At 39.7% G+C, this 18,905-nt stretch overlaps 1 protein-coding gene across 1 annotated transcript in view; it reads right to left on the bottom strand.

Annotated features, from left to right (window-relative positions):
- tmem198a (transmembrane protein 198a) overlaps positions 1 to 17,246 on the bottom strand; it is a 45,143-nt gene extending 27,897 nt beyond the window's left edge. The window contains exon 1 of the mRNA XM_061723715.1: positions 16,844 to 17,246. The gene's annotated coding sequence lies outside the window, so the exon portion shown is untranslated. The remainder of the gene's footprint in view (positions 1 to 16,843) is intronic.
- Positions 17,247 to 18,905: the final 1,659 nt, after the last annotated feature.

The raw sequence follows: 18,905 nt of genomic DNA, 5'->3' as shown, positions 1-18,905 counted from the left end.
ATCCTCAGTTGACCTGGTGTTGAATAAACAAGACTTGCTTTTCTTTAATCTGAGTACAGTGTTTGAATTAAGATTTCCTATGTTAACAGAAATGCATACATGTAAATACTAGCAAGATAGTATTATATCAAACACAAACAACTCAGGCAGTAATTTGGTTATTCATTTATTTATGACCACAAAATTTAAACAATTTCTGGAAGTTGAACAAAAACGTTGCAGTAAATAGTGATAATATAACTGAAATATTTAGCTCAGGATACCATCAGTTTACACGCTCTTACAAAAAGGAAATTACATCATGCTCAAAATAGAAAGTAATATTAGATGGTCATTACACAGCTGGAATATTTAACTCAGGATACCATCAGTTTACACGCTCTTACAAAAATGAAATTACTCGGTGAATGAGTATACTGGATGCGCTGGTATGGGTAGATTGAAAGAAAGACACTACGTTAACAAGGAAATACATATTGTACTATGCGCATATTTAAATTGTGTTCTTTGTTGAATTTTATGCTCCTTTATATAGGCTACCACTTTGTTTTCAAACATCCGTAGGATGATCATTCCCAAATTTATAATACCGGTACGTAACATTTTAATCTGACGTGTTTCCGGTTTCTGCTAAGTGCTGTCCCATTCTTATTTCTACCATTTGGAGCCCTCACACCCTCTCACACTTGATCACTTCCAGCTGACGTCACTTAAGGCTGTGAGGGTTCAGGGCTTGAGGGTTTAGGGCGGAGATTGGAATTCAGGGTACAAGTTCTTTAACAATGTGTCAAAGATATAAAAGGAAGGGTAACTGTCTGAATTATGCTTCTTTATTTTCACATTTGTCAGAGTGCATAAATACTTTAGCTGCAAATGAAAAACCATAATGAGATAGTTTAAAAAATTATAAGATTTGTCTTAAGTCTACACATTTATTTACATGACTTCATATAGATACGTACCACAGTCTTGTGTTACGTTATTTCAATTTAATGCCTCCTGTGGCTGTTAATAATGGCTTTTTAAAATGGCAGCAGGCACTAATAGAGGATGTAGAAACATAAGGAAATTGGTTTTTAGAAGTCATTTATCAAAAAAACAAGAGACTGAAAGACAATAAAGGTTCAGAATCAAAAGATAATGGTATGATTCCGTGCAGCCATGTGAAGAAAAGACAAAACCAAACCTTTTACAGATTAAAATTTCCATCTGATAATACAGTTAAATTTTTTTTTCTTTTTATGCTTAAAAAAAGTGAAAATGTGCTTGTTTAAACTTGAAGCTTTTGGTTGTGCCACATAACAAAACATGTAACTCCGCAGCTCGAGTTTCTTCAGTCTCTAGCACAGCAACAATAATTATATACACACCACTCTTATCTTCTTCCATGACATTAACCTGACATTAACTATATCCAGTTTACGTTGCCTAGTTTTTCAGCTGGATGTCATTTCACATTCTGTGGTGCCCTGACAGCCAAAAAAAGCTCCCTGCCACCACCACAGAGACGTGGCACGGTAAGAAAACGACCCCACCAGGGAAGTCAGAACGAGGAAGAGTTAAAAACAGCGTATTATGAAACGATGTCACGTCTCGTCTGTTGCTATAACAACCAGCAGTGGCATTAGGACCCCACAAATGGGACGTTGGACTCGTCTCCATGGGAATGTGCATGTTAAGAGCCAGTCCGTGACAGTTTCTTTGAGACTCCTGGCTGCAGATGGTCCTGACCTCTGACCCCATTCAGCTAGTGCCTCTTTAGAATTCACTCTTACATCAGGGTGTTCCCCTGCAGCTGCCTGATTTACTTTAGCACAAGTGTTGTATGGCCTGAAACTGCCCCAATCCTGGATCTAAAAGCCAGTTTTAGCTCTGCTAGTGTCCCTGGGGATGAGGATGTCATTTTCTGTCAGATTACTTAAAATGCTGCAACAGGGCTCATGACTTCCAGAGGATTTATGACTTTCGGTCAGTCTGATTTCTTCTCTTGTGCCACAAGTAAATCCAAGTGTTGAGTATGTTTAACAGACTCTCCAGACGACAGTGGTGCATGCTTTGAAAGTCACATACGGTATGTGACACTGTGCTAAACAAGCAAGCAGCTTAGAGGGTGAAAAAGTACCCAAACTTGTTTTGAACATGTTAACACACTTTGAAGTCTCAAATTAGTACGTCTACGGCAACCCATGTTGTTTTAAAACTGTTTATTTTGAACTTGGAGTGAAACATCTTGAACATTTTTGCATTCAAACTTACTGTTTTTCTCGCACTATAAGACGCACTTTAAATCCTTACATTTTCTCAAAAATCACCAGTGCACCTTATAATCAGGTGCGCCTTATGTATGAATTTTGTTGTGCTTACTGACCTCAAACCAATTTTATGTGGTACTCTGGACTCAAAAATCTGTCAAAATGTTTTAGTGCAACTTTGGTAAACGACAAAGCCGCTCCGTTTGATTGATTGTCAGACCATTCCCAGCTAACACATTAAAATTGGTCCTTGGTTGATTATGGGTTGCAACGCCAGACAATATTAGATAACTAATTATGTAGTGCTGGCAAGCAACCATCATCCAACATCTAGTCAACGCTACCTTAGTATAATTAGATGTCAAGCCAACATTAGGTTTTTAGCGTAAACCCAGTTTTCAAATCTATATCATCATCCAATTATAATCAAATGTTGGAAGACTTCACACTAACTTCAGGTGTCCGCTTTTGCTGGCAACGATGAACCAATCAGACAGCAGGACATAGTACGATGCTTACCTCCGCCACTTTTTATTTGTGGATTCATGGAAGACGAAAGATTAAAATGTGAGTGTATTTTTCTGTATTAGTTACAGCTGAACAATATTCTGAGTTATTGTGAATGAGTTGAATAAAGTTTAAAGACTGTTTTGTTTCGCTTGATATATATTCTATCATGCACCTTATAACCCTGTGTGCCTTATATATGAAAATAGACCCGTTCATTGACATATCGCCTTATAATGTGGTGCGCCTAATGATCCGTGAAATACGGTAACTGTATTCTGAAAATCCTGCATCTTCCTTAAAGATGTGTGCTCGAACGGGCATTTTACCCTGTTTTCTTTCTTGAAAGTAGCAGAAATTGGATGGATGAACCATTCAGGGAAATGAAAAACATCAGCACAACAGCTCTACATAACTGTGGCTTTATTTCGGCAACATACACCTATGTAACACTTAAAAGTTGTGTTCTTACAACTGTTATCTTATCTTATGTTTTTATTATAGCAAAGAAACTTGTTTTGATGTTTTGGAAAAAAACAGAAATCTCTCCTGTTAAATTATGGCTGGAAGAAATGGTGAAGCTCTCTCATCTGGAGAGAATACGGTTCTCACTAGTAAACAAACTGAGACGGTTCAATAAGACTTGGCAACCCCTTCTACAATATATTGATGACTCAAGCTGAATAGCGGTACGATTTGATGGCCACCCCTGTTGTGACAAGATGTAAGTCCTGGGAAGATGGGAGGGGACGTGGGAAATGGGGATTGTTTTATGCAGGTCTTTTTGTGTGTTGTTTTCTTATGTACCTTGTGTTTGTTTTGTAAATCTTTTATTTTTAAAAATGAGGTCAAAACTGTGATATTGGACATTTTCTTCTATGACTGATTCCTCAATAAAAAAGTTAAACAATAAAAGTTATTTTCTGCACAATGGTATTTTGTTCCCATAGAAACTGTGTTACATATCACATTACAACAGCAAACAGCCTTGAACTATGAAAATATACTCCCAGGTATAGACACGTGTTCATCTCTTATATTCACCAAGAACATAAAATTATGCAGAAAAGAGCAATAAAGGTGTGTGATTTTGCTACACAGATCATAACAGCCGCGCGGAGCGCCCTTAAAATGATTCATTTTCTTTCAATTCTACTTGAGAGAATGAGTGTGTGACCTCTGCAGTGAAAGCGACACCTTAACGTTGCCACAGAAGCTCAATTTCCCCCCTGCTGTCAATCGAGAGCAGACCACGGCAGCCGTGACACAAATCACAGTTCACGTGATGATTTGTATAACCTCGCTTGCATGCTTGATAATAGCGGATAATAATATTAGGTCACATATCAAAAGTGCTGACAGCGTAATAACCTTTCTGGGCACTGATGGAGTCATGGAGTTTGTGCTTCTTTGCCTCCTTCCTCTAGATGAATGAGGTCAGAGATCAAATCTGAACACTGCTGGAACTGTAATAGCGGTCTTGGGATTTCTTCTGAAATATGACAGTTGCATCTTAGGCCCCAAAATTGGGTTTGGCATTTACAGTGAATCTTGACTCCACCTCTGCCAACTTGCTCAATGTTTTTGATCTTTAGAGCTGTTCTGCAGAAATGGCGCATACACGATGCACTAGGACTCACAACTTGAGCAAACAAAAAGAAATTCACCTAGCGTTGAATTGATTGTGATGACAAAATGCATGTTTTTTGTATTTTGCCAGCTTGAATAGATGATCACTTCAAAAATCTAAACACTTCAAAGAAAATCAAGCTGTAGGATCCTGTAGGATTGCAGAAGGATGGTAAAGCCATCTCTGGGTTCACTGAGATGCTTTGTTGCATTATTGAACACACGTGTTTGCAAGCATGTGTTAAGCTTTCTCTTACTAGTCCTGCTGTGAGATAAATTACATTTTTTAATCTTCTACTGATATAGGCTCACTGACAGGGAGAAACCAGCGAAAGGCTTGAAAGTATTTCTGCACATTTTTAGGCATTTGTAGATGTGTGTCAGCATAAATTTTTCAGGGGCTCCACACAGAATGGTGACGGCCGAGCCTCACCAGAACGAGGACACGCTGCTCTGCCGGGTGGGTATTGGCGGAGTTGGACAGATAGGGAATGGAGGAAAAAGAGCAAAATAAATACAAAAACAGGGAGGCTCGATACACCATCTCGCACACAATGAACTACATACTGTATCGTAATCGAAAATCAAAGTTTGCAGGTAAAAGTTTCATTTTAACTTTTTCATTCTAGTTGTGGAAATTAAAAACCAAACTGAATTGTGGAAAGACCACCAACTCAACGTGCACTTTTGGACTTGATCCCAATGTTTAGATACCCAGATATTTGTCATTAGTAGTTTTCGTATTAAGATTATTCATTTTTTAGTGGGACTTTTTCAAATAACCAAAGTGCGAAATATATTTGTCAGCATTTCTGATATAATCTAAAATGTACAGCATTTCCTGAACCATTATCACTTGCCCAGATTGGCATTGGCTCTAACAGATCCCCTAAATTGATAATGGATGTAGGGATGAACGATTAAAATGTAGAAATAATAAAACAATGCATTCTCCACTAATTATCAGCTGTTTTTGGCCTAATTTAAATGATGTAGCTATAACACCACCTAATCATCCACTGCCATCGTTGTCTGTTGTCTATTTTAACAACAGATGTTTCAGTCCAAGTCGAGATCTTCTTCTTCTTTGCTTTGAAAAGAAATCTTGCAGGACTAGATTCTAGGAGACTTAGGCTCATACAAAGAAAAACACCTTGCAATGGAAACACCCGCCCCCTGCAGCGGTACCTTGCCACAATTTTAGAAGCGTTGCTTTTGTTTTGTGAAAAGTGTAATGGAAAGTCACCTAGAAAGGCTTGAGATCACTTCAAGGGGGAAATAACATGACCAAAGACCTGGGGCCTCATCTATAAAGCTTGCTTGCGCAGAAAAAGCGCCTGAAAGTTGCGGAAGCCACCTTCTACGCAAATCCTCGGATCTAAAAAGAAAAAACTAACCGAAAAATCTGCTTATCTTTACGGCAACTCGGACCCTCCCGTAAGAATTTACTTAAGACACGGGGAACTGGCGACGCAGGGATTGAGGTGGTGAAATGAAGCCAGATTCATGTCATACTCTTAATAATGTCATCACACTTCACAACATATATCAGACTTAAAATAATAAAATAATAAAATAAAATAGCGCTGATCGTGTTCCTCTGTGTGAAGCTCAGTCAGTCAGGACTCTGCTGCTGCTGGAGCTGCAGCCTCTTCTTCACCCGCTTTAGGACAGAACAAATGAGGGGCTACATTTAGGGAGCCCCACGGAGCCCCTAAAGGGACTCAGATTTTTTTTCATATGAGTTTTACGCGCGCGTGAAACCTTTACGTGCAGGTGTATGGTGCCTAAATTAGGGTCCCGCGTTAAAACGACGCAGAGCCTACGGCGTAGGGTACGCGGCGACGCGCAGCTACGCCGTAGGCTCTGCGTTGGTGTGACGCAGAACCATAAACCCGCCCTGAGCAGCTCTGAGGGGAGGGAGGAGGAGGGGGAGCGGGGGGGGGGGGGTGAAGCGGGGCTGCGGGGCCGTTCTCGTATCGCTTTCATACAGTGTCTTGATAATTTGCAATTTAAGGCTGAGCCTACCGTTAGTTTTTAAACTGTAAAAAGTAAGGGGGAAAAAAACATGATTTTGAAAAGACGGGGGGACGTGTGTCCCCCTGTTGCGCCGGGGAACTCACGGCGTTTAGCGAAGCAACGGCGTGCTGCCACTCACTCGCTTTATTTTATTGTATACTATTTATATAGTTATTCTAACTTTTACTGTGACCACCAAATAATGTGGTTTTCCTGTCCTCCACATCATCTACTACATCTCTGTCTCCGTGAAAGTCAGTGACTGTGACGGTGGCTGCTACTTCTAAAGGTGTCAGTATGCTTCTGCGTCAAAACGACGCCGTGTCTACGGCGTGTGGTTTTTGTACACGCAGAGGACACGCCGTCACATGCGCCGTCAGTGACGTGCACCTCCCGAAAATTGTAACTACGCGTCGAGGAGACGCCGACCACACGCAGACCGAGAGGGCTGTGATTGGTTCGTTTGAAAGCGAAGCATTTCCGGTTTCCGGTTTGAAGCAGTAGTGAACTTCCAGGGCTTTTTTCTTCGTTTATGTGTGATTTTTTTTGTTTTGGTTTTTTGCACAATAGTTGTCCTTATTTCTTTGATTTACTGTGACTGGAAAAAGTCGGATAAACCATTCAGAAAAAGATCGCTAACTAGTGGCCGCGGGGGGTACTGCACCGCGACCAAATGGAGAGACGGAGAAGTCTGAACGGTTCGTGAAGGCGTCACGACTGCGCCGTGTGCTCTGCGTGTGTGTGACGCAGAACTGTAATTCAGCCTTAATTCATTCTGACGCCAAACAGGCTGGAGGAAGCCACTGCGCATGCTCAGTAGGCTCATCCCATATGCATTTATGGGCGTGTAGAGGGCGGGATTAGAGGCGGATTCAGCTGCGCAGATCTGTGATTCATAAAGGAACGTTGCGTGCAAATCTGCGTGCACATGGTTTTATTGATCCGGATTTTTTTTTGCGCCCGGCATTTTCGGCTTTTGAGCGTACGTGCACTTTTAGTATGACTCCTACGCAGTCCATTTTAAATGAGGCCCCTGACCTGTTTAGCAACCATAGGTGGCAAGACTTAAAACTAAGCAAGAGAAGAAGAAACAAGAGAATGGCAGTTGGCCAAACGTGCAACAGCAATACATCTTAGCACTCTGGCATAACAGGTTTGGAGAACCACCTGGATATGCTGTAAATAGCACTACTTGCCATCACTACTTAAAAACTAATTGTGATGCTATGAATGCATGATTAGGTCCTAGAAAACTTAACTAATGTCACTGCAGCCGCTATGTTCAGAGTAAGAAACACTGGAAGTGACATTTGCCTGACCTTTCATGTTTTAAGAAAATGTAATGTAATATCTACTGCTAACATGTTTTTGCAGTTTTACGCAGACTGAGTCTGACAGGTCAAGACTTGGAGCACTTGCTGTGTGGTGTAATCAGCAGAAGCGAATTTATGCTATCAAATGTAATATTTTACAGATGATAGCAGATGGTATGCAACATGTAAGTGTTATGATAGTAAATCTATAGTACTACAAACCCTTCACCACCTTCCAACCCAAGAGCTTTGAATATTTGCTGTTATTTCTACAGAAGTAGTATATAATGTATAATGTTTCTGTTTAATTTGTTGAGTTTTGAAGATACTCGCTTTTGAGAGCTCCATCTTAGGTCGCAAAACACATCAAGGATGTTTTTATTAACACGCAAAACATTATATGAAAGGAAAGCACAAGCTGCCCTCTTCAGGTGAAACAGAAAGAACAAAAAAACTCTTGAAAGTGTTTTCCAATGATTCTCACAGCATCAAGAGAAACATCCACCCATTTTCTATACCCGTTTTATCCTTTGCAGGGTCACGGGGGTCTGCTGGAGCCTATCCGTGCTCATTACAGGCGAGATCAAGAGAAACATGTTCCTGAAAAGTTATGGTGTTGTTTAAAAATGAGCTTGAAGTCATGGCTATTGACCTGTGTTTGCTACAAAAACCTTGGATCTCTTAAAAGTATATTTTGAATAACCACAGCATTCTTGGGGATAATATGCCATGGAGCAAATTTCTCCATGAAGATTTAAACAGATGACTGGCCACAAAAGCTCTTACATGATTTAGTTCAACAGATTTTCGGTTGAGGCTGCAATCAATGCCATCGAACTCCAGTCAATGGCCATGGATTCAGTGCGTTACAGCTCATGTGCCAACACTAGATAATAAATGAGTCTGAGTAATCTTAGGTGAAATGTTTCTGGGGTTTACTTGCTAATACTTCCTTGCTAATACCTTTAAAGCTAATACGGAAATGTCAAGCCTATTTGACGGCTGAGGTTAACAAGATAGCACAAGGAAAAGGAAAGGAGGACAAAGAGCAACAGCGGAACATCTCAAAGCTTAAAGAACCAATATTTTCAAGATCAGCAGCGAACCAGGCTTTGCTTTTATCAACAAGTCAGTGCATCTAGTTATCTGATATGTAACCCAAGCACTAGCCACTGTGTTTCCACAGACCTCCTTTCTGTCTGTTCTATTTGTCTACCCATTCAGGGCTGATCGTTCTGTGGCTATAGTCCACTACAGACTCATGACCCATTGAGATTTAGACTCTGAAAAGGTAGATGGTGGCCATGTGACTGATTACTATTTAGTAGCTGCATCTCTTCTTCTCATCTCTTTGAAAGATAAAAGGCAGCAGGGGCATTCATGGGAATGTAACACTGCTGCTGATGTCATGATTGCTAACAGGATGACTGTGCTTCCATCCAGTCCATCTGCTGCCTGGAAGACTACTACTGCTCCTGGGCGCACGTGTGTGTGTGCGTGTGTGTGTGTGTGTGTGTGTGTGTGCGTGTGTGTGTGTGTGTGTGTGTGTGTATACGTGTGATATGAGCAGTGGAAAACTGTGTGTTACACTCTGTGGTCTGGACTCAATTTAAACCTGACGTGAAAGACACATGGTGTAATTCTGCAGAATAACATCCTCTCCAAACATGCGGTGAAACACACAGTGTTACTGATATTACACTTAGCGCTGAGAAGTCGAATCACTTACTTCTCGTCAGGCATTACATCCAAGGGGATGATGTTCTTTAGTTCAATAATGAGCCCAACAGCGATGTGACAGCTTTGTGAGTGCAACTATACATGTGCACTGGTGTTATTTAGAGAAGGGTGCTCTGCTGAGATAATAGCTATGATAGATGCAGTTCTTCATTTACAACAAACTGCAGCCCTGTTTGGCCCAGTCGGCATAGTAACTAGAAAAATACCAGATAACCTTGGTTTATTGGAGATACAAGGTTTTTTATTGCACATTCTTTTTTTTTATATAATTATGCCATTGCACATCAACTTAGTGGATTTGATATGAAAAAATCAATGTGTTATGAAAGTTTAGACTTTCAGTTTTAATTTAAGAGGTTTCACCAAAAATATCATATTCACCATTCCTTTGTATTCCGAGGGCTCAAAAATGTTTGGTCAAACTGACATAATCGTACAGTAAATGTAACCCTAATTTTTAATATTTGGATAAAACCATTTGCAGTCAATGGCTGTCCATGGATACCACTACATTCAGAGTTTCCTTACTAGAGATTTTTTGCCAGGCCTTCACTGCAGCTATCTTGAGTTGGTGCTTGTTTTTGGGCCTTTGTGGGTCTTCAGCAACTGGAAAATATACTCTGTTGGGCTGAGATCTGGTGACTGACTTGGCCACTGAAGAATATTTAATTTATTTGCCTTTGACAAGTCTTGAATAACTTTCAGGATTAGTTTTGGTTCATTATCTATCCACCCAGTGAAGCACTCTCCTTTTAGTTTTGTAGGATTTGGCTAAATAGGATCAGAATATGGCCCTATATTCCTCAGAATTGATTTTCTATGTTTATCCTGGTTTCATCTGTCTACAGTCGCAGAACATTACAAGCTTTTTTTTCTTCTTTTTTTTCGATGTTTTTTGAGAAATTATTCTGGATTCTCCAGTGGTTTGAACCTTGATGTGAACACCTTGTATTTACATTCACAAACCTACCTTCTCTGAGGTATTCTTGACCTCTGTTGATATTGTGAAGGTCTGCATCAAGGATCCTCCAGGCCTTTTGATGTTTTTGAGCTCACCACTATTTTTTTGTTTCTTACTTTATACCAAACCGTTGATTTGGCCACATACAAGTTTTTTGCTATTATTCTCTCTTGTATATCTATGTTGCTTTTTTTTTATAGCATAATAAGCATAATTATGGCCTGCACCACTTGACTGAGATCTCCTTGGACTTGGATATTGGTATCACCACTCAAACAGCTGCTAAATGCCAATCCAATACCTGATATCAACTCCAAACCTTTTATCTGCTTTATCTGTCCTCAAGAAACAAGAGAATGGATCCCATCTGGCCAATTAACTTCTTTTCAGTCAATTGTCCGATACAGCTGAACCTCTAAAAATTGAGCTACTTTGTTTAAAACGGCTGTAATTGCTAAAAAATAAAACACAGTATTTTTGTGAAGCCTCTTAAATGAATCTACACCAAATTGTTTTATTTCAAATCCGTTTTGGTAGAGTATAAGAGAAAAATCATAAAACTCTCTCCATGTGCAAATACTTCAGGAGATAACTGCAACTTCACTCTTGCATCCTGGATTGACTGAACTGCTTACCAAGCATATTTGTAGGATTCTCTACAAATACTGCAAATACTGAGAATATTCATCAGCTCAGCATTGTAACTGAATAGTTAATGCACATTATATATTCATTAGACCTTGACACATTTCATAGTCATTTCAAAGTCTCAACTCACTCATTTCAGTATCAAATTCAAATTTCCTATCTGTTTATTTATTTCTTTTTGAATCTTTCAAATTATCACTCTCATTTCAGAATATCTGCTAGTTCCAGAGCGTCATAAGTACTGACATGTGATGAATACGGGAGTAAGGTCATCCCTAGCTTTTGATGAAGGCAATATAAATGCACATATTTTGTAAAATACAGTTCTTTCAGTGAGTAAAGCATTGGCTTTGGTCCCAGAAATTTTAAGTGGCACAAGTTCCATGTCTGTTTTAAAAGGGGACATCTACTTCAAGACCGTTTTACTGTCAACCTGGGTTAAATCAGTTAATTTAACAAAAACAAGTATCAATGCAATGAAAGCAACTTGAGTCTATCTGAATTATTCCATGAGTCCATGTAGATCCTCTCTCCCATGTTGTTAATCTGCCTTTTGTGCATTTATAAAGTGAAATTTGGCCATTTGACACACAGCAAGAGACAGCCTTGGCATGTGTCATTTAATTTCCCAGATCGTTAAGTTTAAAAGCCAATAGTCTCTACACATTCTTGCTTTCTCCCTTTGAGAAAATAGCCTGCTGAGATGCCTGAATGAGCTACTGTATAAAGCTGCCCACACACTTGCAAAAAAAGCTACTAAGACAGAGTGTCTATTCCACTCACTATCCTCATCCCTCACCTCTTCATCATTTAATCCAGTGTGTTGGCATTGTTCATCTAAATTAAGGGCTACAACTTAAAACAGATGCTTCTCTCCATGCGATGATCAATGACATATATTCAGATTGTGATTATGTAAAGCAATCTCACGTGATTTTAAATATTGATGTGTTTGTGGAGAAAATAAATCAAATAACATTCATTAGATTTTTGTGTTTGGCTTATGATTATAACTGTAGGTCTGCAGGAAATGAATTTAAGTCAATCTGATATCCACTGAAGTGATGGAAGCATAATTGTACGTCAGTGGGTGGCCTCATCATTGATCCCTGAGTAAGCTCTGGTCATTGCTTGTGGCCTAAAGGTGAGGTAACATGGGAGTAAAGAAGCTTTCATCAGATTACAGCGTCTCTCTTCCCAGCAGTGTACATCCCTCTCCTGCTTTCAGCCCTTTTGGTTCCATCCTGGCTGAATACCAGACCAGATTTGAGCTACAGCATAAAATTCAGCTTCAAACCAGATGGAATTCATTGTCTTTTACCAAATGGCCCAAATTAGATGCACGTGTCGGTCAGAAATGCAGCAGGTGGACAGTTTAAAGCACATCCTCCTTTCAAACACATTTATGGAAACTCTCTTTTTCAGGCATCTAAGGACTATGTGTTTTCTAATACAGCGCTGTGTGAAGAATGAAAAAAAATGCAGAAGTTGCTATTAAGATGAAGGCATGCGTGTGCTTATGTGTCAATGGTATAATATGGCATTTGCAAGGTGCGAAATTTCCGAATACAACTATGTGAAAGATGCAGCAAGATATTTACATTTTACTGCAGAAAAACACAAAAACACAACATTTAAAAAAAAAAAACACAACAAAAACATGGAAAATTCTACATGTACTGTAACAGAACAAACAGTATTCACAAAACTCAAAAACATCTCACAGAATACAAAGTATGCATTGCAAGGGTGTCGTGTATAGTTTAGTATTATTTCATTGTTGTTATGTTTTCCGGAAAGTTTTCTGATTGTTTAAAATATTTCTGGTTGTCTTTTTGCATTCTGTCTGGTGTAGGCTATATTGTGCATTTTGCACTTTGCGGTCACAATAGTGCACATTTGCATTAAGCATCAGTCTTTGAGGTCGCTGCTCATGACATTGATTTATTATCTTTCGAAGCAAAGTGTTGAATGCGCCAGCAGATGACCTGTTTACACATCCAGCAGACTCGGAGAGCCGCATGACCATTTAGAGTCATTCCCCCGACCACCAAACATTGTCAATATCCAGTCGTCTTTTATATTTGGATCAGTCTGCACCAGTCACTTTCCCTCTCACTGTTGTCTTTCTTTGATACTGGATTCGTGGCTTTAGGTGGACTTTTTTTTCCTTCCATTCGTTGAAAACAGCTGCCTACTGCTGCTGCAAGTCAACTGACAAGCTGGGTAAAATGGAATAAAAACAGTAAATTTATGAGTCTGTGAATCCAAACCAATAAGCTGAAGGTTGTTAAAGATTTAAGAGAAACGCCAAGGAAAGATTTCGAAAGACACAAAAACATTTTTCCACCTCTAAAAGTATTGATTAAAGGTTTTGCGGTCGATAATACACAAGCAGAGGTTTTGAGAAAATGAATTTAATTTGTTTGCACCAGACAGAGGGAGAAAGTGTATGTTTTTTCTGTGATGGTGTGAGAAACCAGAGGCTGGGGGACATATTTCATTGCTGAGTAATACATCCACACAGACACACACTTCTTGGAAGAAAGCCTCGCCTTCCATCTCCTACTGTTTCTATTAACTGTGGTGCTCACAGGTCTGTCTCTCTGTAGACCTGCCCTGAAAAACCGCATTCATTTGTCCCTCTTTTTTCCCCTTTGCTCTGTTTGTTGATGTTCACTGCTGTGACACAAATAACTGCACACATGTACCCATCACACATGAGGGATGCCCATTTCTTGGAATACTGTAGATCAGAATAAAAACAAAATGTCTGTAAATGTAAGACTGTTGTTTGCATCTGCTGATAAAAATAAACAGAGGAAGTGGTGTGTCTGCTTTGATGGCATGCAAGGACCCCTCCAGCTAGAACATGACAGACAAACACAAACATATCCATAATACGTTTGCATTGCCAGGGGGTTCTCGCGCACTGTGACTCGAACAATCTGGTTGAAACTAGAGGCTCCCTACATGACACCCTCAACATCATTCTGATGGTGCATTGACCACTTTTTGCCTGAGGTGCTTTCATGATTTGAAGGGCCCACAAACAGCATACTGGTGAGCTGCATATCGACACAAATGTATATCGAACCACCTCTTTGCACCGATATATGTGATGTGTGTGTTTAAGTGAGAAGGGCAGAAGGGAAGGCTATGTTTTGGTGTGTTAGTGAGATTAGGATTGACTTTACTGGTTCCGCTCCACTCAGACTCCTCATGATGTGTCTGCATCATCTCTTTTTTCCCCCCAGTTTCCTTTTTTAATTTCACTTACTTGCGCTTTTAACTCCCTTCTTTATTCACAATCCTTCCGACATCATCTACCTTTTCCTCAATATGCAAAAAGACAAAAAGAAAGCACCAAGGCTGCCTGTTGCAGGGTAGCTCTGTCAGACAGACATGCCCCAGCAGAATTGTTGCGCTTAGTTTTGAGTCTGAGCCTTTTTGGCTTATGTTCACCACACTTACATAAGTCTTTGACAGAGACTATTGTACACAGCAACACAGGCACTTCTCGAATTGTCTCTTCTACTTGAATAAAAGTTTTGTCAGTAGGTTGGTTCCTCTGTAAACATTTTTTTGAGAGAAGGAGAGATGCCACAAGGATACAGAGCTTTTCGCATCTGGCCAGACTCCTCATGGACTGAGGCTGTCACTTTGGCCAAAGTCCCAAGTCTGATGAATGGCCGGGTCTCGGTTAAGGTTATTTAACTATCTGCAAGGAACCATATGGGTCCAAACTGAGTTTGAATCTCAATAAATGTCAAACATCTCTACCTTTACAGGGTCATTCGGTCTCTTTACCTCATCATATCATGTAAAAGAGACCTGGAAGACATTCCATGACACTGATAGAAGAATCAAATACCAAGACCTGTCACTATCTAACATGGAAGAAGGGACGACTGCATGTGAATAGTACTTGCCAAGAATGGAATGTATACCATTGAATTTGAACTGGAAAATTGCTTAGAGGATCATTTGGACATCATCAGGTACAAACGTAAATGTTGAATCTGTGATTACAGAACCCTATAGGCAGACCCACAGATGAACTCTCTGCGGCAGCACTATTGCCAGCTTTGGTACATCGTGAACAGAATGTAATATGACTGAAAAAACTACCCACTGAGCCTGTGACATGCTCTGGTATTGATTCCTCAAGCTATTGCTTTCCCATGTGTTCATCAGTTTCAACATAAATTTCAACTCAGGAAAAGAATCACAAACTGAAGGAGTCTTATTAAAGGACTTAATAACTTAGAAGCTAAGAATGCCCGTGGGCTGACACCAATGTTCTCTCATCACACGGCACAAAAACAAGAGGCAAGTGAATACCAGCACTACAATTTTTACATCACAGGAAAGGCTTTTTTTGCTTCATGCCATTCTTTCAACAACATATTGTTACTAAGATGCTATAAAAGCTCTAAAACCATCATTATATCTGGAAAGATGTCTTATCGATGTGAGTATACCTTTCTGAAGAGATGCAGTATGGTTATTATTTATTTGAGGAAGAATTAGCTACCTTGTTTTAAAGGTGAAATACATTTTGTTTTGTGTTCATGCTCTCCTCCTATCTCTTATTTAACCCTTGAAATAACCAATTATGTTATGTGTTCGTTCATGTGTCTGTTATTGCACCACATGAACAGCTGTGTGCACATAACACAGACCGTACCTTACAGATTAATTAACTCAATAATTAGTGCTAAATGGAGGAATAGAAATATGACTTCTCTTTCTTTTTATGTTTACTAGTTTAGTACTGATGTACTGGTAACTTGGCCACCATGTACCCCTTACATTAAGACACCTAGGATAGGCTCTATTAAACTCCCATGATCCAAAAATAGGAGAAAGGTAAGAAACAGAAAATGGATGTATGAATGTATATTTAGTGTTGATGTAAACTTTAAGAATAATGTTCTAAACTGCTCGAGTGAGAACTCTCTTCCCTATTTTCAAAACAGTGGCGTATGCTGTACACAAAACATTTGTATATTTAATATAGGCAACCGGGAGAACATGTAAATGTTTCTTCTGCTACAATTATTTCTCCTTTGCTTTGGCAAACTACTAATTAAGAAAATGTTTCATGTTCTGTTACTGTACCCTGAGGCATGGAGGAGTTGGCAGAGTGAAATACACTATTTGAAGAATATTTCTCCACAGATAGATAGATAGATAGATAGATAGATAGATAGATAGATAGATAGATAGATAGATAGATAGATAGATAGATAGATAGATAGATAGATAGATAGATAGATAGATGCACACGTGATGTTGCACTAATCAATGTGACTCCTGCTGTTTACAGGCTGTCCAATCCTATTATGTACAGTGGTGTCAAATTAAGAGTTTAGTCTTTTTCCATTATTTATTCGCACACAATATGAAGGATTCGTCTGACTGTCACTGATATGCGACCTGTGAGTGGTCTCGTAGTGCCCATGTCTTATGGGAGAGCCCCCAATACTCCCCTAGGCAACGGTTTGAAAACAATAGAGGGAAAACAATAGCAGCGCGGAGGCTGTGCTTCCATGTGTCTCGTTTTCAAAGGCTATGACACGGACTGGCAGAGGGACAGCGCGGCCGTTTTAACAATTGTGCATGGTTCTTGGTCCTGGCTGGTCGACGGCAAGAAACTGAAAAATATACAGGACTTTATTCCCCAATTAAGGAACACGCAACACTCCCAGGTTCAGCTACTCTGGGATAAAATATCTCTAATTTGGGGCGAACAAAGAGAAGTCACTCACCTCAGAAATGCAACATATTGGCGTGCTCTTTTGTCACTCTCGGATCCAAAAGGAGAATAAAGCCCTCGGAACCTCGTTGGTCGCTTGAACAAGCCAGCACTGGGTTCGGGCGAACCAGGTTCGCTCCAGAGCCACCAAGCAACTCCAGAAAACCCTGAAGCGAGGATGCAACAAAGCTGAACTCCTCTCTCCTCTTCTGCACTCTTGGCTTCAATTTTTTTCCACTCTCTGCCTGTCCTGAGTTGTAGAGACAGACCCGTAATTGGTAGCCAGCACCTCATGTATTATTAATCGTCATTAATGGCGAAGTGCGTTGGGAAAAGGAAATGCCGCCTTGCGAATTTTATTCCATGTTTACATCATGCAACCAATTAGCTCCCTCCTAAACGCTCCGAATGTGCGCTTCCTTTGTGCTCGCTGTCTTTCTCCCTCTCTGTGGGTTAAACCATTCCCGCAGCCCGAGAGGGGGCGACCACGGCCGCTATTCTGGCGACTATATGGGGGCCAAGGCGCTGCGTGTCTCGTGGCCAAATGTTGTTATTGTCGGGGATGGAGAGATATGGAGATTGGAGAACGAGATGAGGAAAGGAGAAGAAGGGACTAAACAAGGAAGGGAAGGACAAAGTCAGGAGAAAGGAGACAAAGGAAGCAAATATTTGCGTTTGAGTAATCCAATGTCAAGAGGTGTGTTTAAAGATGATCATTTAGGGAAAGTCAGCGGCTGCATCAGGAGGATAATTTATCAAGAGACAGAGAAAGAACAAAAAAAAAAAAAAGACAATGAGGAATAGAAAGTCCTTGATGTTTATTGCTTCCCCGCCATGTGCTGAAAACTGTACAATGTACGGTCACTCCCAGTTCTTTTCCTGTACAAGTACAGGGTTCTCGTATGCACTTTATCATCTTCTGTTATATAACAGAGAGTTAATTACATCCAAAATCACCGTTGGGAACATGCAAAAATAAAAGTACCAGGTTATTCTTCGGGGAGCGTCGAGAGCCTTCAGTTTTACAGTTCAGGACCTCGGAGAGCTCCCAGTCAGAAACCACCTGTATCAGCAGAAGGATGCTCTGACACAATCTCAGGCTTTATAGGTCAAGAAAACAACAGTTTTGATATATAAACAAAAAACACACTAGCCACGGAAAATATAAAAAAAAAATATGCATTTGTCGTTTCTCTAAAAAAAGGTGTTTTAAGTAAACTTTTATGTAGCCTGCCCTTTATCGGTTGTTTGCAAAGTTTTTGTCGTTAACCAGGTTTTCAGTGAAATTTAGTCACGTTCAGACACGTTTAAAGAATACAAAAGAGCGTGGTTGTGAAAGCAGAACTAAGATATGAGTTAATAGCGCCCCCACCCGGAGAGATAGCCTCCAGTGTAACCCCACGCAACAAAATGAAACAAGTAGTCCCCAGTGTTGAACCTGTTTCAGTGTTGACTGCGGTTTTTCACAAAGGAGAGGTTCCCAGAGGTTGGAATGTGCTATTTTAAACAGGCTTTTATGTAAACTGCATTGTTTTAAGTTATTTAATGTATTTTATTTTCTATTATGTAGGCTATTCTATGTATTTTATTGCTAAACTGTTTTATTCTCTAAAGCACTTTGTGACAAATGTCTGTGAAAAGTGCTATATAAATAAAATTTACTTACTTACATATATAGCCTATATATATATATATATATATATATATATATATATATATATATATATATATATATATATTCTTTATAATTCTTTTCTTTTCTTTTCTTTTTTTTTTTGTCTGCACAAACCGGTGTTTCCGAGTTCACATTTGGAAGTTCGGACTGGATTACACCTGAAGTGGGAATTCCAACTCTGAAAGAAACCTCTCCTGCAATTTAAAATCCAACATGGATGCGACTCATATCAACAAAGTTCATAGCCATTCAGACAATTTTACCAGCAGTTCTGTTTATCTTATTTTATTCACATTCATTCAGACACACACATAAAACTGTTGCTACACAGTGGACGTGATGCTACGTGGTTTGTACGTGCTAAATATCACATTCACATGTACCATTGTTGTGAATTAGT

This window comes from Cololabis saira, chromosome 6, assembly GCF_033807715.1.
Source record: "Cololabis saira isolate AMF1-May2022 chromosome 6, fColSai1.1, whole genome shotgun sequence".
NCBI classification, from domain to species: Eukaryota; Metazoa; Chordata; class Actinopteri; order Beloniformes; family Belonidae; genus Cololabis; species Cololabis saira.
Note: the sequence above shows the minus strand (reverse complement) of the source record. Positions and strands in the feature narration are given on the sequence as shown.